The sequence below is a fragment of the Parambassis ranga genome, chromosome 19, assembly GCF_900634625.1.
Source record: "Parambassis ranga chromosome 19, fParRan2.1, whole genome shotgun sequence".
In the NCBI taxonomy this organism is placed as follows: domain Eukaryota; kingdom Metazoa; phylum Chordata; class Actinopteri; family Ambassidae; genus Parambassis; species Parambassis ranga.
The window spans coordinates 17,379,923-17,403,362 of record NC_041039.1 but is presented as its reverse complement, the minus strand read 5'-3'; the positions used below and the strand labels follow the sequence as shown (position 1 = coordinate 17,403,362).

Below are 23,440 nucleotides of genomic sequence, written 5' to 3'. Positions count from 1 at the left end.
ACATTGTTGGGATATAATGAGAGCCTGTTGTGAGTAAACACCTACATAACTAGGCAGCTCAGTTGAATGTAAACCACCTTTAGCTTCTTCCAACATCTGCCTCTCCTCCAGTAATCTCCTTCATCCTTCATTCCTTTTTTTTCCTCCTCATTGAGAACTAGTCGAGTAAAGCTACCCATGGACCATTTCCCGAGCATTATCCAACATCTGTCTTGCTCACGTCTCTTGCTTTGGCATTAAAACATTCACTCCCACCCCCCCCCCCCTCCTGTTAGCCGTCACAGCCGCTGAACGATTTCCTCTCACTGGGAGGCTCCTCAGAGTCACTGTGGCAGTGTCAAACGAGGCTCCTATTTAAGCTCATTAAATGTTTCCAAGAGAATAGGAAATCAATGGTGCATACCGTTGCGCGAGAACTTTTCTCTTAATTTAATTTCCCCTCCTCCTTATCTGTTTGCACATCTCTCTCTTTCTTTTTCTCCTATCATTCATGCTTGGTCCTCCCAGCTTGTCGTTCTCCTTTAAGAAGTGGAGGTGGATTTGGGTTGGGGGGGCGAAATGTGCCTTCAGAAACCATTTCGGTCTCGTACTTGTGACAGGCACCATGGTGCGAGGCTGTCCAGACTTTTCAGTGTTGTTTAACACTCACCACACAAAGCGCAATCGACTTGAAAGTTTTGCCCACACTGACCTCAGCTGTGGAGTTCGGGCTTTTGTTTCAGGCCTTGCTGTTAAGGAAACAGGTTTCGACCAGAACAAAATGTTGCTTTGAAAACACGTGGGAGTATGGTGTGAGGGTTTAGGGTTAAGATGACTCCTAGTTTAAATATACTCCCACCTCATACTTGCTTACTTACGCATTTTGACTTTTAGTTTCATCTCCTATTTGTGTCGCTCTGCTCGTCTGAAGTTTTCTAGGCAAGGGGAGCGTATGTGTGAATGCATGTTTGTGAGTCCTTGTGCGTACATGTCTGGCAGGGCTTTGTGCTGTTTGAATCTATGCCTGGGGGCTGGGCCCACACCTTCTCTGGAGCTCCTGTAATTGCTCTTTTGGGGCCTTGGCTCTGGCTCTGAGCCCGTCTCCATCACTCTCAGTCTGTCTTTCTCCCTCACTCTTTGCCCTCTTCTCCTCTTTTTTTTGCCCTCACTCAGTCTCTTCTCTCCCTGCATGGCTCATTATGGCTGATTCCCACCTGCCCAAGCTGGGAATTCTCTCGTCATGCACACAGAGACACACACACACACACATGTACATACAGAGCCACTCAGCAGTTTTCAGAGCTGCCTGTCGCTTGGATGGTTTATGTGCTATCTGCCATAAAACAGCTTTGCTAATACTGTTTTGCCAAGAAATGGAAACAATAGTGCTGTGACTTTTTTTCCCTCCTACTGCTGCAAACAGACAGTTTCTCATCTCTGTTGTGTCTGTCAGAGAACCATTTTTCATAAAAAAAAGCCCCAGCCTTTCAACCTTAGCTCCTGCCTTTGTATAGACTAGCCTCACCCACGGGCTTTTAACCACAGGCCTGGTCTTTTCCATTTCGATTCAAGCCCTCCCTCCAGTCTGTCACCCAGCAGCCCCTCCATGCCTGTTCCCGGGCTAGGGGGCTTACTTTGAAGGATAATGGATGTGGCCAGTTGCAGCTGCTCAGCAGCAGAGCGCTATCATAGGAGTTATCTAAGGGCCTGAGAGTGGCCTGTGATGAATGGGCTGGGAGCTGCGTGTCTCCACCGATCAATAAGCCACTAGCACCCAGATGAGCTAGATGCCCCTTTCGCTCTGCCTCCCCCCCTCTTTCCTCCCCCTTCCACACATATATCTCCCTCTCATAATCTCCACTATGTTTGTGAACTTTTCCCTCCAATTCATGGCCTGAATTGGGCCATTGATCTTTCATCCTTGGCTTGTTTTAAATAAAGGGCCAGTATCTCCTCTCCACCCGAGCATGCAAGCTTTCTGACAGCAGTTATTGCTACACTGGCGGCAGAGCTCACAAACATTACTTTAGCCTGATCGAAGGTCCGTAATCGGAGAGGGAGAGCAGAGAAAATAAGAGCGCTTCTACCCCCACTCTGGAGCACCGCTGAGGTTTCCATCGCAAGCCTGATGCAAGCAAAGGTCCCAAGTGGTCGTACACACTTGTAATGCAGAAGACAAACACACACGCATACACCAAACAGTCTCGCTGTCAGGGCTCATTGAGCACAACCTGTCCCAAAGCACCTCACTCAGCCCCGCCTGTTCTGAATAGAAAGGGGATGTCTGCGTCTTTGTCTCGGTGGTGTGCACACATGTACCCGAGGTCTCTCCAGACCACCATGTGTGCAAATTTGAATTTCTGCTGCGGAACAACAGGTATGTCGTAGCTACTGTACGTGTTGGTTTTAGATCTGTCTTTTTTCCGCTCTGTGCTCTGCCAGCGAGGGATTTGTGATGAAAAGAGCCGACTGGAAATCTCTCTGCCTTTTCTCTTCTCCAGGGACTTTGGGTAGTCCTTTCTTCCTCCTCGTCTCTCACTTCTCCTCCCACTCCGCTCCTCTTCTCTCCCCCTCCAGCTCTGATCTTCCTTCTGATCTGCTGTTGTCTCTGTCACAAAGAACACATTCTCAGCCTGGTAATTGCATGTCTGCTGGCCACCACACCTGTTGCTGTCATTGCACCGGTGTGTGGAGCAGGGGATGAGAGCCTCGGCCTCTGGCCTATAAGGCCTCCCGCCACCTTTGCCACGGGCGTAAAACCCCACTGGGAGGAGGGAGTCTGACTCGGGCAGTGTCTACATGCGCGGTATAGTGTGCTCTTACAGCTGATTGTGTTTATCTGTAACCTTGAGTCTCACCTCCAGTGTGTGTGACCGTGCAAATGCATGTGTGTCTCAAACCTGGCCAGTACTGACAGTTTACTCTCTCACCCCCTAATCCTCTCCTCCTCTCCTCTCTTCCCTTATCCAGAGCCCAGGCCCTTAATGAAGCTCGGGGTCAGCGGCAGTGTGCGGCTAATTGGCCAAGTTCGCCTGGGGCTCCGGCTGCCTGTGATTGAAGTGTCCAGCGAGCGCCCAGTGTGCAGACGCTGCTACACCCTACTCTGTTCCACTCCAACAGCCAAGGCGCTCCCTGCACCCCTGTCGGCCTTTCCCTAGTGAGTAGCACCCGAGGTCATTTTATTTTCACTTACACTCCCAATACTTTGTCCAGTTTTCGCTGTTTTGTGCTTTTTTTTTCTCACAGTCCTTGAGTCTGGCTATTTTCTGGATCACCAGTCCTGCATGTCTTACAGCGTTTTTGTAATACTCTTACAAACATTTATCTTGTGTGCCCTCATATTACTGAGCTTTTATCTGTCTCCTCTTTCTCTGTCTGTGTATTTTTTTATTTCTAGACTTTCATTCCCACACTTCGTCCCGGCATTTTCACACTTTTCTTGGCTTGCACCGCCCTCACACTCTTTGTCCTCACTTGCCACAGTGGGATTTAGGCAATTACCATGGTCCCCCATTGGCTAGCGGCCAGAAAAAAAACAACTTCCAGCCCCTATTTTTTTTTCACGACAGGCCTAGCAGCCCCAGCTCTGGCCAAGCTGCATCACACTGTTCTGAGTTAACAGGAGGGGTTGCAGGCGACGGCATCAAGGTGTCTCTAATTAGTCAAGACTCCTCTTTCTATTCGTTAGGGCACTCCTGACTCCTATTGTTTGGCTGTCATTACAATGCCAGAGGTAAAGGAACAGCAGTGAGCTCTTGGGAATCAGGACTGAGAAGATAGGGTGTACAGAGTATCGAGGCAGCTCTGCTACCCAGCAGATAGTTTGACCATCTCACCTGGGAGATACCAAGGCAACGAAAACCCCCCAAGTCCCACAGTACACCACCAAAAACACTTTATTGCTATTGTGTTCATAGAAGTGGAACATTGCTGGCTAGTAAATGGCCAACTATGTGTGTTTATTTGTCAGGAAACAATGGTCCAATTATAAGTCAAGCCTTGGCCTACAAGTTGGGATAAGTTATATTCTGTCAAAACCTTATTTACACACCAGTAGCTCGCTATGCTTGTTTATTGGGGTGATTAAATCTGCTTTGATTATCTGCTCATTAAATGAAGATCTCCAGCAATTAACTGCAGCTATAATAGTTTATATAGACAGTTGTAAAAACTTCTTCTGTTCGCTATTAATTAAGCAGCGGGAAAAAAAAAAAAAAAAAAAAAAAAACTCTCAATGGCTCACTCAGTCGATGAGATGACTGAAAAGGTGTGCCACATCTGGCCTGTAGTTACAAATAATATATGTGTTTCTGTGGTGTACTTTGAAATGCCAAGCCTCAGGATGTACGGATGTCTTAGGGGTGCCACTGTGGTGGTGCCATTGTCCATCTGTGGAGTGTTAAGCTTGACAGATGACTCCTTTTCACGCCCATCTTCTCCATCATCAGCTTTTTTTTTCTCAGGCCATAACTCTTGTGCTCCACTTTCCGTCACATTTCCTGCTGTACTGCATGCCCTGCAGCCTGCCCGCCGGCAGTAGAGATAAACAAAATATGGCTTATTTGAAATTTAGGCTACCCCAAGTGGTTGTTCAGGCTGTGCAGAATTAATAGAAGTTAGTAGGAGAGAGTACTTAAGCTACACTTGTGACCTAAAAATACAACGCATTAAACATTCACATCTTATTTTTGGAGCTTTGTTGATCAAACATTTTGTCTCACGTCCCAGGGGAGGGTGTAAATGTCATGGTACTGACATGCTTTTTGGTATCCACGAGGATTAGGAGGTGTCAGTCATTTCTCCCATGAGGCTTTGCCTCAACACAACATCCCCAGAGCAGAAAGATACTTGGGTCTGAATGATTTAGGATGCACTAGAACAAACAAATCTCTTGTTTTGTTGTGTCCTTCTTTTGCTGTGGTGACTGAGGCGTCCATACTGTTCCTTTCCCCTCTGTAACACCAACTGAATTACAATACTTTTAGATGCTTTTAATCAGTCTTGGGTGAGATATTCCTTTATGTAACTCATTCAAATGTGTTTCTTTGAAGTCATGAAAATAGGTAAACAGTGTCATTTAATGGACAGTAATACCTTTGATGCAAAAAAAATTCAAAGAGGAAACTTGTTTTTAAAAACGACTCCACGTTTGTTTAGAATGTAGCTGATGGCAATATGCAAACTGTGGCATTTCTGAAGTTGGTTCAGGTTAATCAAGTGAGGAGAAAACTGTCCAACATCAAAAGTCCTTTCTGTGATATTCTGTGACTCAGAATTTAACTATGCAGCATCCCTGGAGATGAGAGTGAATAATTCATTTGTCACACTAAATCAAAGCGATGATCCTAACTTTAATTCCTGTGATCTGTCGAAACTCTGAAATTGTCACAATGCTTTATCAGATGATAATGTGTCATGTAATCTAAGCCTACTGCGGTTGTAAGGTCAATGCACGTGTTAATACACCTCATGGTCTTGGCTGTTCTTTTTTTTCACACACCAGTGAGAGAATCCATCTTGTTTTGGGTTCTCTGTGGTGATAAATATATAATTCAATCCCCGGCTTCAAATATTCATCATCACCAGTGCAAGCTATTGCAATGCCGGCATGCACTAACACCTTCTGAATGTGTAAAACTGGTTAAGCATGCTGCTTCTCCCTCCAGGCATACCTGCCAGATGATAAACTTAATCACAACAACAGGCCGGCGTCAACACGAGACCTCTATCACCTGCCTAAGTTTGGTGTTGTTTATTGAACACGGCGCATGGCACGTCCTCGTGGTACCAAAATAATATAATACACCCTGTTCCTGACTTATCACTCCTGTCCTTCCTCCTTCAATCTCCCCTCCCCAAGTCCAACATGGTACTGCAGGCCTCCAGTTTTCCATCGCCCCCTGTGAATATCCAAGCTGTCGAGGCTGACTGGGCTGAACGTTTTCTTGCCAGGACACAGTTGGAACAGATCCGGCCTCCGGGCCACATATACTGCTCCACTCCAGCCCCTGCAAACAAGGCCTGCCCTGTGCAGCTGTCATCTAAATGCTAAGCGCTTTGGATCACCACGGCAGATTCCTTTTGTACATACTTTTTCGTATTTTATTGGCTTTCTGGAAGCTAATAGCGTTACATGCTTTACAGCTTGCTGAGCATGAGCTTCTGTTTGAGCTCATTTTGTGAATCGTTGAATTGGCACTGAAGCATCAATCGAAAAGGAGCCTTTGTCAATCAACCAGGTGTATGAATGCAGAAATGTGGATAGATGATGCAGATTCTGTTTTGGTTGCTTTGCCTATTTTGTGGATTGAGGGCCTTTTGCTCTGAGACGTGCGTCTTTTGCAGCAACAAAGGGTTTTACTGGTTATCTTTCAGATGATTGTGCATGTCCTGTCTGATGAGTGAGTCGCCCCATCTGCACCCATGGGGGCTGAGAAATGTGGCCGTCAGGCTTTATGGGAACATAAGATGAAGAGCCAGGCCCACTTCAAGGGGAGGCACGATGAGAGACAGATTCCAGACGAGCCTCTCGAACAGTTTCATGTCAAATCCACAGACATACAAATCTCCACAATGATCTGCCAAGTTTCTGCAGAATTCACTGGAGCAGGAATAGCAGAATTTCACACCCCCGCCCTGAGCCCCCGCTCCCCTCCTCTCAGCCATCACTGGACGCCGCTTGGCAGCAGAGGGTGATGGGAAACATCTGTGAAAGTGTGTGTGTGTGTGTGCAGATGGTTGAATACACTCACTAGATAAAGAATTTCATTTTTTTTATTTTTAGTAGCTTTTCCTACATGGCAGCAGACGAGTCAATTATTCTTATGGAGATCTTGCAGTGGAATTAATGGCATGTGATTGTAGATACGACATGCAAACAGTTCTAGGAGTTAAAAGTTGATATTTTTGATTGATCCTGTCTGCAGCCCTGACTGATAAACAAACAGGAACACGTCAGGAAAAGAAGCCATGATAATGCACTTCCTCTGCAGCTAAATTACTGCTTGTGACTGACAAAGAGGAAGTAACGGCAGCCCCCCTGTTGGACTCATTTTACTTTCTTTACACTAACAATGTTGTGTTGCTACTCTGACTGGTATACTGTCGGGGAAAAAAACATGATGAGAGAGTGATTCAGCAGGTCCTCTGGATGCTCCTCTGCAGCTGCCAGAGATGCAACTGCTCAGAGTCACTGAAGTCTCTTTTATTTGGGAGTGCTGTGCAATATAAATAATGAAATGGAGCCCGTAATTGGTGGTTCTTGGTAATTAGGACCAAGCTGTCAGCTAGCAAAGTTGCCACAGTCTGATGGTGCTGCAGCTAGGCCAGTAATTACTATTATCTATGGGGGTTGTTGACACAACAATAATCCCATTCTTAACCAGGATAGTGGGGCTTATGTTTATTGTCCCCATTTTAAGAGGTTCAGCCACAATAATGACAAATAAGTAAATCTTTTAAATATATGTGTTAACGTCTGTCAAGTGGCCAACATCACACTGTTGCTGTAAAAGGAAAGTGAGACCCCTGTCCTTGAATTTTCTGCTCAGTGACTATGTGAAGAGCTTGTCCATATTTTCATTAGTCAAACAGTTTGACTTTTTCCCTGCGAGCAGCGTGGCGCCTAACCATAAACAGCATTATCAACCATCTCAGCAGGTTTTCTAATACCCCTGTAATCCTGTCATTTCATTCATGGATACCGCCGGGGTTATTCTGGGCTTGGAGCGTATCTGCCCGCCTGTCTCTGCTCCTCTGTGTGAGAGATTGGATTCCCCAACTCCCCTCCTTCTCCATCTTGCCACACACACACACACGCATGTTCATACCCAAGTGTTCGTTCATTTCTTGTTGGATCCTCCTCGAGTGAATGGGATGGTCAGACCTAATGATACATAGGGGTAGAGGCACGGTGTGCCCTGTGAAGTGGGTGATTCCGGGTTGCGGATAATAATTTTCTCTCTTCGAAGTGAAATTTTGTTCATCTGGCTTAAGACTCACAAACGTAGCATAGCATAGCAATAACCTCACGGAATGAAGGAAGCGAGTGGCCTTAAAATCAGGAGTACCCAGGTGACGATTCCTTTCCCTGCTCTCATGAAAAGTAATGAGCCAGCCGGAGACTTGCATGACTTTATGCAAGAAGGTGTGGAGTGTGATTATTGGATGAGTGGAGGAGAGCAGAGAGCATGAGCAAAGGCTGGATGAGTTGCAGCTTTCACCTATACTGTAACACACAACATGCAAATTGCATTGGCTCTGAATTAAACATGTGGCACCTCATAGCTTGAGGCGTGATGGACATTCAAACATATTGCAAGGCAGAGAAAATGGCTTTTTAAGTAGGCTATTTATGGTGAAGATATTGTATTCATTTTATTATAATAAAACATCCGTTACACTCTGAGCGAATGGCATGGGGAGGTGAGGCCAGCAGAGTGCAGCTCAATGCAATAACAACTGTGCATCTGCTCCAAATGAGGCAAGGAAGAGAGCGGGTTCCTGTAGATATTAGTTTCCTTTGTAGGGGTGCTCAGATCTGCTGATATGCTTCGTGAGGAGTAATAAAGAAATATATCTGTTTTTATTGTGCCTTGGCGACAGAGTTATGTTTAGAGCTAGTATAAAGAGCTGGAACATGGCGTAAAATGATATTATGGCCCATTAGGTGGGGGCCCAAGCTAAGCATTGCTAGCGGTAACCGAGGACTGGGGGTAATGGGGCCGCGGCGCATTGTCTGTGATCTGCTCTTTCACTTCTCTCTGATTGAATCGTCTACATCACTGGCACTCCATCTCCTGGGGAACCGCAGTAGACAAGGTGATTTTGGCTGAAGACATCACTCTGTCAAACCTGGGAGATAAGAGAATGGGGTGAGGGAATTGGAAGGGGTGCGTTCTGAAATGTAAAGAAAAGGTGACGTTCGGGAATTATAGGGAGATTGGGGCTTGGAATGAACTGATCCCTCGGCGTGTGGATGTTTTATTTTGGAATCATCTTGTTCTTTCTTGGGCTCTGTCAACAATAAACACGGTTTGCTTTAAGTGGGGAGGAAACATGGCTGTTGTCCGGCCTCCTCTCGTGTGGCTCAGGCCTGCTTATACTGCAGTGCTGCTTTAATCACTTCATGCCCTCAAGGTTCCGAGCCTTCTGACCTTGTATCTCCGTCTTTCTTGTCTGGTTCTCTGAAGAGCTGACCCATTACCGGTGGGGCTTTCTCCAGTGGGTATCAGTTGGAGGGGTTAGGATCATATTAAGTCAGTGTTCCTTCTGGCAGAACCTTTAACGTGCCCTTCCCTTAGGACCCTCTCAAGCTCGACATGCTGTTAAGGGAGGGTCTGCAACAGGAGAGAAGCTTTAAATTAGCATAGCTAGCTTCTCAGGAGTGTCTTGCTCGAGGCTCAGCTACACTCAGAGGCCTCCTGTAAACTCAGCTTCACCTCTATCTCTCTTCAAACTGCGTGTTGAATAGGCGAGGCATTCTGTTGAGTGGCATAGTTTATCAGTTCCCCAGCACAGCCAGCATGGGGGCTCGGGAAGTAATGTGAACCAAGCAGGCGAAGAATTCCAGGCATCCTGAATGGAACCAGATGTGTGTTTCTCACTCAGTCTCATAATGTGCACTCCTTTTTTTCCCAACAACTTTCAACATTAAACAGGCATGAGTGTGTGTCTGGATGCATCGACTTGCTCTCATAAAATGTCTGCATGATGCTATTCCTGTCGTAACAAAACAAGATGATGTGATAAGAGATAAGAGAGATAAGCATGAAATGGCTGCAGCCGCCTTGTTTGTGTTTGCACGACGTGCTGACCCTGTTACTGTAACATGTACATGTTTGGACATGTCTGTATTGAGTCTGCAATAACACAGTTCCATCTGTTTTTCAGACATTTGATTATATTTGCACGGCCTAATCCTTTTTATGCATCCTTGACTTGTGAGAGCCTTATACCAATTTTACATTAAAATTAGCATGTGCATGTGTGTAGATGTGTGTTTTTAAGTAGGTAAACACGTTAAGAAAGAGCCATTCACTCCTTTCCTGTTGCTAGTACACGAACCTGCCTTTCTGTTTTTTTGTTTTTTTTCCTTTGTCCTGTCACATCCGTGCCGGAAAAGGGCAGAGAAATTAGCATGTCTACCCAGGTCTTACATCACTGCAGATCAGAGCTGAAGCCAGTAATAACCCTGACTAGTAAGACTCATTTGACCCTGGGGTAACTGATGAATGTACCCTGAGCCATTGCTGACAAAAGCCAGATTAATAGTTTTTTTTTTTTGTCTGTGAAGTGGGGCCATGTTAACTGAAACCCCATATGGATGATTAAAAAAACCTAACTTGAGAACAAGTGTATAAACAGGTCTGCTGGAAGGACACACCTCAGCTTTCAGTGCAGCATAAATCACAAGCTGTTCAACAATACAGTTGGAGACGACGGTAAGCCGCACTAAACCAAGCCAGCAAGCACAAAATCAGATTTGCGGAACAAAAACACCTAAATGGGAGGATGTAGCTGTACATCTGTGCTTTTCTAGTTAAAATGTGTCCACATGTCTGCCAGGAACAGGTCTATTACTTGGCAAGTGGAATAACAAAAATTGAGGATGTATTTACAGGCTGTCTGCTCGCCCTGTTTGCTCTTTCCATTTTCAAATGTGAAAACACTGCGAGTGTTGTAAAACGTTTACCATCGCCAGCTGATTTCTGACATTACACCCACATTGCATAAGTGTTTGACCCCCAAGGCTGTGGCTAAAGCACTTAGATGGTTCCACCAGCAACACAAAGGCTTTTCAAATTTATTCCACGTCCAAAGACTAGTTTCTCCTTCTTCTCGGCTCCACTATACCATCAAAGGAAGTGGTGTTCCTTTGGCTGGGGCTTTGCTAAGCAAGAATGTGTGACTAAGTGTGTGCGAGCCTGTTGCCTGAACATGTAGGCCCATATCGGCCATCACCACAGGAAATGACCGGCCGTTTGCTTTGAAGTCCCAGCAGAGTTTTTCATTATTTCTACTATCTCCGGAGACACGAGGCGACAGACCCGCCCCTCCCTTCCAGAACCCACACTCTCTCTGTGCTCACCCTCCGCTGCTCCCCACTCAGTGCTGTGCCACCAAATGCCTGTTAGAATGCAGAACAAGCGTCTATTAGCATAGAGAATGGGAGTGCTGGTCGCCACAGGGCACAAACCTCACTACTACCCCCTCACTTCTGCACACCACACTTGCCTGAAAAGGCTGAGAGGGCACGTGTAATTGCATTTTCTTCTCCCTGTGCAGAAAGTCAATGCAAGATATGGGGAATTCGAAGATTCCCCAACCTTGGCCCATCCTTCCACTTCCTCTTTCTCAGTTATTCCTGCTTGCCTCACTGCACACCTCCGCCCCCCTCAAACCCTGACTTCCTCTCCTTTACGCTTCTAGCGTGTCGAAATGTGTGGCGTGCGGAGATGAAATTAATTGGATTCAAGTGTAGAAGTGTTCAGCCCCCTGTGGTTGTGCTGCTGTGTGAGGTAGGATTGGCACATGCTCGCCAGAACTTGCTGCAAGACCAAGAGCTGCTCTGATGCCAGATTGTGCCAATCTGGAGCACCTCTTCCTACACACAACCGTACGTGGAATTTGCCTCACATGCTTCACGATACCCTGCTACCACATAAAAACAACCACATTTTCTCCAGTGGTTCATGCAATATAGATGTACAAGTTTCAGAGTAGGACGGCAGATGTGTTGTTTATCTAGCTAGCAGGGCCCACATGCCAAGGCAGCATGCCTGTGTTGGGTGTGGTTGCAATCTGGGTTAGGAAATCCCTTGTGGAGGTTATTACATGCAGAAATGCTAATGAAGCTTTTGCTCCAGTAATGGCATTACCAAATGGAAACACTAACCCACATGTTTTAAATGAGCAGCACAATTTGCAGTGACAAAATTCTAATGACTACATATCCAGTCTACTAACATCACAACAATCTGGACTGTGTGTATACTAACGCAGGCTTTTATGAGAAACAAAAGGCTCCGAGCTTCGATCTGTTTACAGAAACTTTTTACTGGCTGCTTAAGTATTAAAGCTGATAGTAGAATTTCTGTTCCACATAAATACTTCCTAGTGTGTTGTTTTGTTCAAACACAAACAGCTATAGGAGGATGAATGAATCAGGATCGCCAAAAGGTTTACGGCACCGACCATGAACTGCAACGTGTCTGGTTTGGGTCCAGCTGGGGAGAGCATGTAATCCTCTTTTCCCTCAGCCGTCTAATAAAAGACATAAAAATACCTTCCTGGTTGAGACATGTAAATCAATAACTCAACTATAATAATCTGGCCAGGCATTCTGTGACTTTCATTGTATAAACATTTCTGTAAACAGGGCTTCAGTCAATATCCAACCGAACTGAGTCCAGCTCTTTTATTGTGTGTGCTGAGCCCGTCTTGGTGTGTTATAAATGCTTCCTCAGTCCAAAGGTTGCTGTTTGTTCCCCCTTGCTGTCTGATCAGTGCTGTGTGGCTGTGGCTTTTTGACTTCTCTGTTTGGCCTTCTCCCTCATCCTGCTGGCTGGCTTTGTCTGATTTATGACAGTCTGGAGCTAATGGTACAGAACCAGGATTTGTGTCTGTGGTGTTGTGACTGGACCGGTGCCGGCTCATTGGCCTCCTCGTTTCTCTCTCTCTCTGTTTCTCTCTCTCTCTCTCTCTTGCCCTTGCTCCCTCTGGATGTGGTGAGCGGCAGAGTGAGATGGCCGGTGAGTGACTCGGCTGGTGATCAGCATCCCCATGCTCCAACTCATTCATCTTCATCCCCCCCCCTCCCTCTTTCTCTTCTTTCCACCGGAGGAACCAGGCTGCAGGCTGGCGGGGGAGCCGGCTCACCTTCAGACAAGGCCACCACACCTTGCTGTACCTTTCATCCCTTTTCATCCCTCATACTCCCTCAGTCTGTCCTCTCACATGCTAACATATCCCCTCACTCTCTGTCCCCTCTGTGTCGGCGCTCAAGACCGGGGCCAGCCTGCGAGGCAGGCAGGGGGCCTTGTATGTGGAACTGTGTTAATTAGCACGGGAGTCTGGAGACGAAAGCTACGTTATCTACTGCCACAACCCCCCCCCCTCTTCTGCAGACCCCCTCATCTCTCTCCTCCTTTCCTCTCTCCCTCACTCCATGTCTCTGGAGGTTGCTTCCATCATGCCGCTTGCATCGCCAGGTTTGTGAAGGATGTCGCTGCCAGCTGTCTTTTCATGGACGGCTGCCAAACTCTCCCCCATATCTTCCGTCCGTTGTCATTTACTCGTTTATTCCCATCTCTCACTTGCTTTTCCCATCTTCCCCTGTTTATCTGTTAATGAACTCTGGTGTCTCCAGCCCCTATTCTTTCCCCCCCTCCCCCCATCTTCGTCTCAGGGAGATTTTCTTTTAAAGTTGAGGACAGGGTGTTATGGAGGGCTCATTGGCACATTGGCACAATTGCGGCAAGGTCGGGCAGGGCAGAGAGCGCCCAGGTCGGCAGACAGTCTGTGTCCACCGCACCATGCTAGCTCTGCAATCTGTGAGCAGTGTGTTAAGAGCAAAACAGACTCTCCATTTCCCTGTTGGCCTGGTGGCGTTTGCCTTCTTCAGCGGGGCCCGATAAAGGTCAGAAGAGCAGACGCACACAAAGAGAGCTTTACATCCAGTCCGAACAATACAAATCCTGCTCGATCTGCAGCTTCTCCTGCTCTGCCCGGCGTCATTCCAGGCATGGAAGCAGTCCTACCATGAATCCTTAATCCCAGATCGAGTCCTTCGCCTGATCGTGTAGAAAATTCTGTTTGAAAATTTTGAATAGGAGACAGAGGGAGCGGGGTATAGCAGACTATCATTTCCTATTACACGCTCTCTGTAGACTTTGCAAAGCGTGGCTGACGTAGCTCACATAGTCTGTCTGCATCTGTATAGGTTCTTCTACCTCTGAGTGTCTGTGTAGTCCTACCTCCCCTGGTGTGTCAGAGCTGTGAAGCTGTGCACTTTATTTGACCCCGGCCTCCTATGAAGTGTCATAGTGTGCTAAGTGTAAAACAGATGTATGCCCAATAAAGACACCAAATCCCTCCTCTTGTGAAAATGAAACAATTCCTCCTACATATACACACAGACAGTGCATGTGCAGCAAGTCAGCGGGGCCTTTTGTTCTCACTTTATAACATTAGCTCATGGGATTTCTGGCTCAATAAATTGAGCTCACTTGGCCTTTGATTATATCAATTAATCTGCCCTGGCTGTGCTCTATGAAGGACAGACTGGGCAAGGCTAATTGTGCCTTTACACCAGATACATCGGAGAATTTCCATGTCATTAGTAACCCCTCTTCGAATCTGAGACTGAGACTATTTGTCTTTCTTCTTCAGGGTTGTTTATTTGCCCGTTTCTTCGATATGTTCCTCTGTTTGTCCTTCTACACCCCCCCAAAGAAACCTCCCAACAGTCTTGCACCCACAGTTTGGAAGACTTTTGCGAATTGGAGTTTTAAATATCCTCTCATTGATGAAGTACTTTGATACCCTTGTTAGACTGAGCTGATTCCACCATCGGGGGAATTAAGGCCGCTTTTGTACACTGAAGCTCCTCTGTGCCGTGCAGGGCTGTGATAGTGCCTCCTCTCAGAGAAATAGAGGAACGAGGACAGAGAGGGTGGGAGGGAGCATCTCTCTGATCTTTTGCCTCTCTCAGAACCATCTGTCTGGTGCTGGCCCAACATTCTGTGCTGCTTAGTATTAGCACTTACAAATATATACATTTCTCACATGTAGCTTTTGAGAGAAGTCAAACCCCTCACTTGGACACACTCGCCATGAGGCGATGGGAAGTGTGAGCAGATTGGAGCCGGGCAGAGCTGTGGGAGCAATGCCTACCGTTGCTTCAGTGATGGGAGGGGTGTGTGTTTGTGTGTGTGTGGGACACACGATTGGATGGATAATAGAATCAGGACCAGGCATTGGCTGTGTGATCGGGGCTTGTCGTATATCCCAGACTGACTAATGGAATATGTTTGTTTCCAGCAGCTTGATATCACAGCGAGCAACATTAACTCTGTGTACTGCCTGGTGTATGTGCATATGTATCAGTCTTATTCTTATGCTGATGTTTCCCTCAAGAATGCATTGGCAACAGGTTTTATACGGCTGCAAATCACTAAGTTGGGATGTAAACAAAGCTCAAAGGCTGTCATACCCGAGTATGCCTTTAGTTTTTATTTATATCAGACCATTGCAACTGCAGAAGGTGCTATTGCTCTGTTGGTTACAGATAAACGTGTAAGGAGTTTAGAGCACAAGCAAAGTGATATTCACAAATGCTAATAGGGTACATACAGTAGCTCTTCCTGTCAGATGTGAGTGTTAGGTAAGCTTTTGAGTCGTACAGCAGGATGATTTGGTGTTAAGTCTGTCTGCTGTTTTTTTTTTTTTTTTTTTTTGAGCGATATCGTGGGGTGAGCAGCTTTTATCCGGGGCTTCCATTTCTCTTCAGAAGCTTGTGACTGACTCTCCCGCCCCTCCTCCTCCTCGGTTCCTCGCTGCTGTGAAATGGAATTGCTTTCTCGTTCGTTAAAGATTTTCTTGTCGCTGCCTCGTACTACTTCAGGAGTGAGATCACTTGAAATGGCTGAAAGTTCTCAAAAACCACCGGAGAATTATGGTGTGCGGGGGTGGATGTGGGGGGGGGGTGGGGGGGTAGGGGGGTCCAACATAAATAAGGAAAATTGCTTCTTTTCTATTTTTCTGAATTAAATCTGTTTGGGGGGACTTTTTTTTTTGACAACACACAAATTAATTCCGGCAAGTTGTCGGTTTACATTAAAGCATGAAGTGGCCTGCTGGTGTAAGGGAAAGCAATCCCTCTTCTGGTTGCCATGGAAGCAGGTGCGTTGTAGGATTGGGTACCAGCTGTAATGGTTCTGCCAAAACCACTGCCCACCTATATCCTATAGACGTCTCTAGGGGTGAATGGGTTTCCTGCTTTCTCTCAGAGACATTTTGCCCATTTTTCATTGTTCTGGTGTTTAAAAAATACTCCAGCATGTGTGGCTTACTCCAAGCTTTTCATGTCATCTCTTCCTCTCACTGCAAGTATCAAACATCAGAGGATAATCTGTGTGTGCTCAGAATAATCCCGGTCTTCTTAAATGATGTTTCTCCAAACAGTTGTTTGCTGCAAACAAGCCTCATGAACTTCCGTCGCCTCCTCCATATACCTCCCATTTTCCCCTCCACTCACTTCTTCCTCTAACACTCAAACTCTCATCATCATTCCCATCTGCCCCCCCAAAACAACACAACTGTTCCTTGCGTCTCACGCTCATGCCCCAGCACCCACCGAGCGGTGCTGGCATAGCGGAGCAGCATCGCTCGGTGGGTGCGTAGCGCCAATCTTAATCACATTGGGTGAGCACACCTGTGAAAACAGATGTCCACCGGGGCTGGCATGCTGTTCCTCTTTAGGGCGGAGCGTCTGTGTATGGCTTTCCGCCACTCCTTCTCCTCCCTCCCTCCCCCTCCTCTGCACAGAGTTACTCAGGTTCCCAGCGGGCAAGGTCTGGGCCCCAACACCCAGACAGGAAGAGCCCACGGCGGCACCGAGCAGGGGGCAGGAAACACCCGTCCCCAGGCTTTACCCCCTGCTCTGTGTTTTTTTTAATATAAGTCATGCTTACAGATGATAATGAGAACCTCTCCCTCTTCATACACAGCAGACTTCAGATATTACAAGATCACTTGTAAAGATACGTGAAGCTGCTATGATCCAGAATCAATGTATTTAGCTCTTTTTATGAGAGAATTTGATAAACACCAAGTGTTGACCTTTAAAATGAACCTCTCAGATTATGAATGGATTCCTGTCATAAGAATAGGCTTACACTGATCATTTCCATATAGAAAGGCATTAGGGGAGGCATGCTAATGCTGCTATACCAGTAAGTGCTTTACAATGACATTAGTCAACACAATGTTGTGCTGCACATGATTACATCCATATCTGATAGCAGGCATCTTTTTAAAAACAGCTGTACACTTGCCTACAGGCGTCTGGAATAATGTATGTCGTTAAATGGCTTTGGAAGATAGCTGCTGATGCTAATGAGTTAAACAGACAGAATAATCTGTATTAGTGAATTTTAAAAAGGCAATAAACTCAATGCTAGATTTAGTAGGAAAGGATTATGTGATTTCTATCCTGCTGTGCCTGTCTGAAAAACCTCAAGTCTATTTTACACTATACCAAATCCTTCTGTTTTGTATACAGGTGCTTCTCCTGTGCACACACACACACAGGTCAAACACTGGCAGACTCTCACCCAATTCTGTCAACCCCCATGCTCTATAATCCTTTAAGGAGTCCATTCAACCACATTAGAAAATAATATTCTAGCACTTGCACTTTGTATTTTCTGGCCAAGCAGATTCAGTTTTGTATTTTTGATATAACCACCTTTTTGAGATTTCTGCTGCCACCAAAGTGCAGTGAAAGTGAAGAGAATTTTCTGTTTGCTGTGCTCACAGCAGTGAGAAATTACATTCAGGTGTTTATTTTTTTCTTGCAACTGTGTCTGTGTTACTCTGGGTAGTCCACAAAACACTTTGAATAGCTTTGTACAAAAAAAGAGGTAGATTTTATAGCGCTTTACACAAAGGAGATTGACAAGGTTGTGGTAGTAGCAGTTGAAGGGGCATGTGGAGTAGTTTGTGGTTTGGACAACATGCCATTGTCGCATTTTTTTTTTTTATCTTGAGAAAAGCGGTGCCCAGATCAGAGCCGCTGTTCGATAAGTTTCATTTGTGGTTGGCAGCCTTCACCGCTGTGGAGTTATGCCTTTTTGAAATATTGCTGACTTACAATATAAATTACCCGAAAGAGCAATACCAGAAAGGTTATTGACTTTTTTTTACTTTCTGCATAATCACTCAAATAGTTGGACTGCACATGAATGTAGCAGGAGTCGCATCAGTCATTTCGTTCTATACCTCAGGCTGCTGACTTAGACGTCATTAGTTTTTTAGTAGTTTTTTTGCAGCTTGGATTGGTCTATCAGGCACAATCATCCGTGTGAAGAGCTTTAAGGCAGCATGTCCTCTCCAATCACTGAAGGGCAGACGTTAGTTTAATATAGTGTCATCCATGTTGTTTACCTTCATTACATTACAACAATTATGTTCTCATTCCCCACACACACATGTATGCTCTATATTTACACACAGTGACTCGCAGATTACAGCTGCTCTCATATGTGGGGAGCTACTGTAAATGTGTCACTTACTGTAAACACACGGTCGGTCTCATTGGCATTCAGCAGGAGTCGTTTAAGTAGGCCGCAGCTGTTTCTTCTTTCTGTTAATAATTTAATTGCGGCTCAATAATTAAAGTAAATAGTTAAAAGTAAAACTAAGCCGGGTGGCGACGGTCACGTCATTTTCTTCAGTCCTCGTGTTTTGCCTTGGGCATAAATGCTGACTGGGAAAAAAAAAGAGGAAACATTTAATTACCAGCCTCAGAGTAACAATACAGCTGTCCTTATGAGCTGATGACACCTTTTAACACAAACAATGAGGTCTGCCAAGGTAGTGATTTAAAAAAAAAAAACACACGTCTGCATGGCTAAGATATATTTTTCCTAATTTTATAAACATCGTATATTTAGGCACACGACACACCCAACCCGTCCTCTCCCCCGACAGGCTCCACACCCCCCCACCCACCCCTGGTCCTGCCCCCTCGTCCATTCGGCATTGATCCAACCTCTTATCTCCACTCTGATCCCTGTGTTATTTCAGGAGCATAGGGATTGCTTAATGATCTATTGACTTGATCTATCGATCTATACAGTCAACCACAATGGAGCAGCTACTAAAGAGGAGCCTGCAGGGCACGCACTACTCTCAGCTCACGGCCTCCCACCTCCTCTTTGTTTCCCTGTGTAACCCCACACGGATTAGTTCTTAATGTGCTCTATAAACTGGTCTATGCATGTTGGCTACTTACAGCAGGACTCTCACTTTGTTGTTATTGAACCTATAATGTCCATGTGCTGACAGAGGTTTGGTTTGTTTGAACTTAGATTGCCTCCATTGAGTTTTGACTTTTACTTGACCGCTTGAATTAAGAGCAGGCCGGCAGAAACGCAGCTGTGTGTTACGGGCTGTTGCCCTGCTCAGTTCACCTACAAAATCTTGACAACAGTAAATGATAAGGAGCTGCATAGCTTCTGTTGAGATGGACTCTATTTATAGATTTCCTGCCATGCTTACAAGTTTACATACATGTAGGCCTAACAAATGTGTGAAAGCCAGTTGCACGTCATCGACACATCTGATTGCCCTGTGCCTTGTTTGCACGGTGGCACCTCGAGTGCAACTGCAGTTCGTCGTGGGTGAGATCTTCAGGGACGAGAAAGACTCGAGTAAATGACTTTGCTCCGTTTGATCTGTTTGTGTGACTTTTTTTTAGCAGTACAATAAAGGCACTTGGTCAGTGTACGTGCTTGTCTATATTTTATTAATGAATTATGGATTTTCATGGTCCAAAAGAAAAACATTATATCCACATTTTTCTTAGCTTTTATCTTATGCCGCCATCTCTTCTCCTTTTATAGGCACTTGAGGTAAAGACAATGTCTTTGTTTAATTTTGTTGGAAACAAATTTTAATTTCCAGCTCAGTTAAATAATTCATCAGAAGCTTGTGGACTTTTCCTTCTCTGCATTATATGGCACCTTTATTTTCGTATCTCACTTTTGGTTGCTACTGAGTGATGTGTGCAAAATAAATCTGTCTAGTCAAAGGTAATCTTAATGGGCCACTGGGGCCACAAAAATTGCGATTTATTAATTTAAGTGCTAAAGCAAGAACAAATTAAAAAAAAAATCGTACTTTTAATACCTGCCTTTGTTTTGAAGCTGTAGGCTGCTCTGTTCAACGAGCCATTAGGGAAACGACCGTGCTATTGTGAGGTGAATGGTAAAATTGTTCAGTTCGTGCTTTTATATTTTTACTGTGCACTTAACATTAACTCCCTGCTCTGTGTCATCACAAACGGTGGCTCCATATGTTTTAATAATACGACCTAAACCTGTTACTCATCACAGCCATTAAAAGATAAAAATGATATCACACCTTTGCATAGGGCCAGGTTAATTATGGTTGGAAATTAAACTTCAAGTCATTTATCTGCAAGGTGTGAATAGCTCGAGCTACTTCCACAGGCTGTGCCTGAGGAGGCGGGGTGGCTGAACACTGTCCCAGTAAATACCACTTGTACCTACCTCTTTTAGGGTAAAAACATGTAGTACATCATCTCCAAGTGATGAGAGCTAAGTCAGAAATGTTTCTGCATGACCAGTGACAGCCAAAATTCGGCAAATCTTTTCCACCTGTAGAGCGCTAGCATGGAGCGTTTCCTGATTTCCTGTTATAGCTGCCTGCTGCCACTTGATGGCACTGTCAGAAATGTGAAACTTGCACTGTTGATGATCCATTGTGTGTCTGTCTCAAGTGGCAGCCTTTGGGGCTCAAACTTGAAGCCCATGCGCAAGTGTCAAAACGTGTAGTTCACGCCGCAACCACTGGGGGCTGGCTCCAAAAGCGAGTCATTTCCCATAGACTCCCATGTTAAAATGTCCGACTTCACAGCAGAAATGAACATGTTTACAGCCTGGTACAAAAAACCACTCTGGTCTCAGATGATAGGTTCTCTTCTAGTGTCAATTGTACGGTGGGTGAATCACTCATTTTAATTATATTCAGACTTAAAATTCGCCCGCCCCCCTAAACTCCGCTGGTGCTCCCCCTCTTTGTCCATATTTGGAGTTTTGGCGGATGTGACGCTGCCAACATGGCGATGGTCAGAGCGGTCTGGAGCCTCCCACCGAGCCTCAAAACGGCTCTTCAGAAACAAACAGGTGACGTCACGGAAGCTCTGTCCATAGTTTTTACTGTCAATGGTCTGTCTTCATACATTTCTCACATCCCTTCATAGTAAACTGATCTGTGGTAATCCATATTCTGGTCAAAGCCTTTAAACCTATCACCAGCAGCCACAGGAACCATGTTGGTTGAATCTTGGCTAATCTGTCAACAACAACAACAAAGTTTTTAAAGTAAATCCAAAATATTTTTTCAACAATTCTGACTTGAAACTTTCATGCATCATGTCCTGACATGAAGCCGGTCACACTCATCACCAGACATGAGCAGTGGCATGACCCTGGGTGCACAGATTCCATGATGTGATTGTGAATGGTGACACACTGTATGTGACATTATGAAATTAATGTGGCTGCGATCGATATCGGACGACTTTCAAGCAGCTCAATTTTACACTTGCTGCAGGGAACAGATGGTACTTGCTGATAATGTTGCTGGAGGTGGATCCATGGCAGAGAAGATATACACAGAGAAAGGGATTCCAGATCCTCTGGAGCACATGAGAATAGAGAAAATAGGTTAAGGTGCTGTGTAATACTTATTCACATAACCTGTATGGATGAATAATTCCCTAATCATATTTCTGTAATGAATAGTTAATTGCACATCAGCGCCTACTGCTTATATATACAGCACATGACCCCCCTGGAAGCTCCGGATTCATTTACACACAAACAGCGGCAGCCGTAGCAGCAGCAGTTGAACTGAACTGATGTCTGTACTCCTCTGCTGGTATCATTAGCATCAATGCTTTATGTAGCTGGAGGGCATAAATTTGTGTTCACACTGTGTTTGAAGGAAAAACCATTCCAGTGGCACTCAAATATTAAAATACGCCCACAGGCACACTAACGCCTCACTAGCAGAGCGCCTTACATTGTATTTATACTTTCTAAGGCTGACAGGATACCTGCTAATATGTTCTATAATTGATTACTGTGTGAAAATAGGCCTTGTAAATCTCCCGTGTCATGTCAGGTTGTATCTCCTCAAACTGCATGTGGTTGGGGAATAGGTAAATGAGACAAGCGCCCAGTGTTGAAAAGCATGCTATTGAAGCCCTTTCCTGCTCTGGGCTTCCTTTTGGGCCCCTGTGATTACAGTGTGTGTGTGTGTGTGTGTGTGTGTCTGCTGCTTACTCCTATGGCTCACTCAAAGCTGAAAGCAAAACTGAGCGAGGGATCAGAATTCTTGAAACAAGTCTGGGCACATCTGGTTGTGATTGGCAGCAGAAAAAAGGACCCTTGTGTTCTGGGAACTGGCAGCAAAAGCCTGACCCAACCCAGTTTAACCCAGCCCAGTGCAGTACAGTACAGAACCAGCCAAGACTGGGGTAAAAAAAAAAAAACCCACCAACAGCAGGACTGCTCCCGTTCACCCCTCCCTACTGCTGGCCAATTCTCATAATCCCACAGTAAAGCCCCTGGCAACATTTTTATAAACACTGTTCATTCCTTCCATTTCAATATAAGAAAGTAGGGTCTGCCATGAGCCAGGTAGACCCAGAGCTCCATTACTTTTGGCTGCAACTCTTGTGTCTGGGATAATGATGCCCTGGGGGGTGAGTGTGTGTCTGAATGTCTGTTTGCTCATCTCGCCACCTTAGTGGAAGTAGGAGGATGGAAAATTGCTATGGGCAGGCGGTATATTGAAAGGCCTTTCATCGGGGATGCTAAAATGGGTTATTCTTCCATCTGTTTGATTTTCAAGTTAAAGGTGGGAGGTGTGTGAAGGGGAGCACACTGCAGATTGAGCATGACAGAAAGTCCACTCCTTCCTTTCAACCAGGGGTAACTGAGAGCAGTGGCGATTAAAACATGATGCCAGCGTTTACGGCGGCTGCCTGAAGCTATTGTCTGCCCTGCCTACCCTCATCGTGCTCTTTATTTAGACCTGCCTTCTTACCTGTGGCACGTCACTGTGGTGCTGGTTTAGGAGATAGCCTGGCTGGTGTGTCTCCCCCATCGGCTCCAGTTGAAAATGAGCCCTTTCACCTCATGAATCCAGCTCTAATTCAAATGGAACCTGTGCATTTAGCCTTCTGAACCTCTGCTTGGACACAGACACAGTTTAACTCCAGCTCCAGCTACCCAGAGAATATCATGGCTCCTGTTATTGTGCCTTTTGTGCTGCAGGGACTATTTGCCGCCCTTATTAAGCAGGCTGACTAGTGACTGGGCAACAAGCCTGGGTGTGTGGGTATTCTCTATGTACATGACACTGCTCAGTTTGGGATGTGTAGGGAAGTGTGTGTGTGTGCATGTAGGCAGGCAGAGGACGCCTGAGGCGGAGCAATGAAGCCAGAGAACTACTGGTGTTTCCACACATGCCACAGATCCAGTGACCCTCACCAGCCTAATGACTGCAGGGTTAATTCCCGGGGAGTGGCCCTGCACTCAGAGGGAAGAGATGAGAAGAAGTGTGGCGATGAGGGCAATACAGCGGACCCCTTCCATACAGTGTGCTGCAGCTCTTATTCTTCATGTAACACAGAGTGATATGT

The 23,440-nt window shown here is 45.6% G+C and overlaps 1 protein-coding gene across 4 annotated transcripts in view; it reads left to right on the top strand.

The window, feature by feature from the left end:
• The window catches only part of plxnb2b (plexin b2b), a 108,505-nt gene that overhangs the window by 20,154 nt on the left and 64,911 nt on the right, over positions 1-23,440 (top strand). For all 4 annotated transcript variants that reach the window (XM_028429893.1, XM_028429891.1, XM_028429894.1 and 1 more), the window contains exon 2: positions 2,950-3,136. The gene's annotated coding sequence lies outside the window, so the exon portion shown is untranslated. The remainder of the gene's footprint in view (positions 1-2,949; positions 3,137-23,440) is intronic.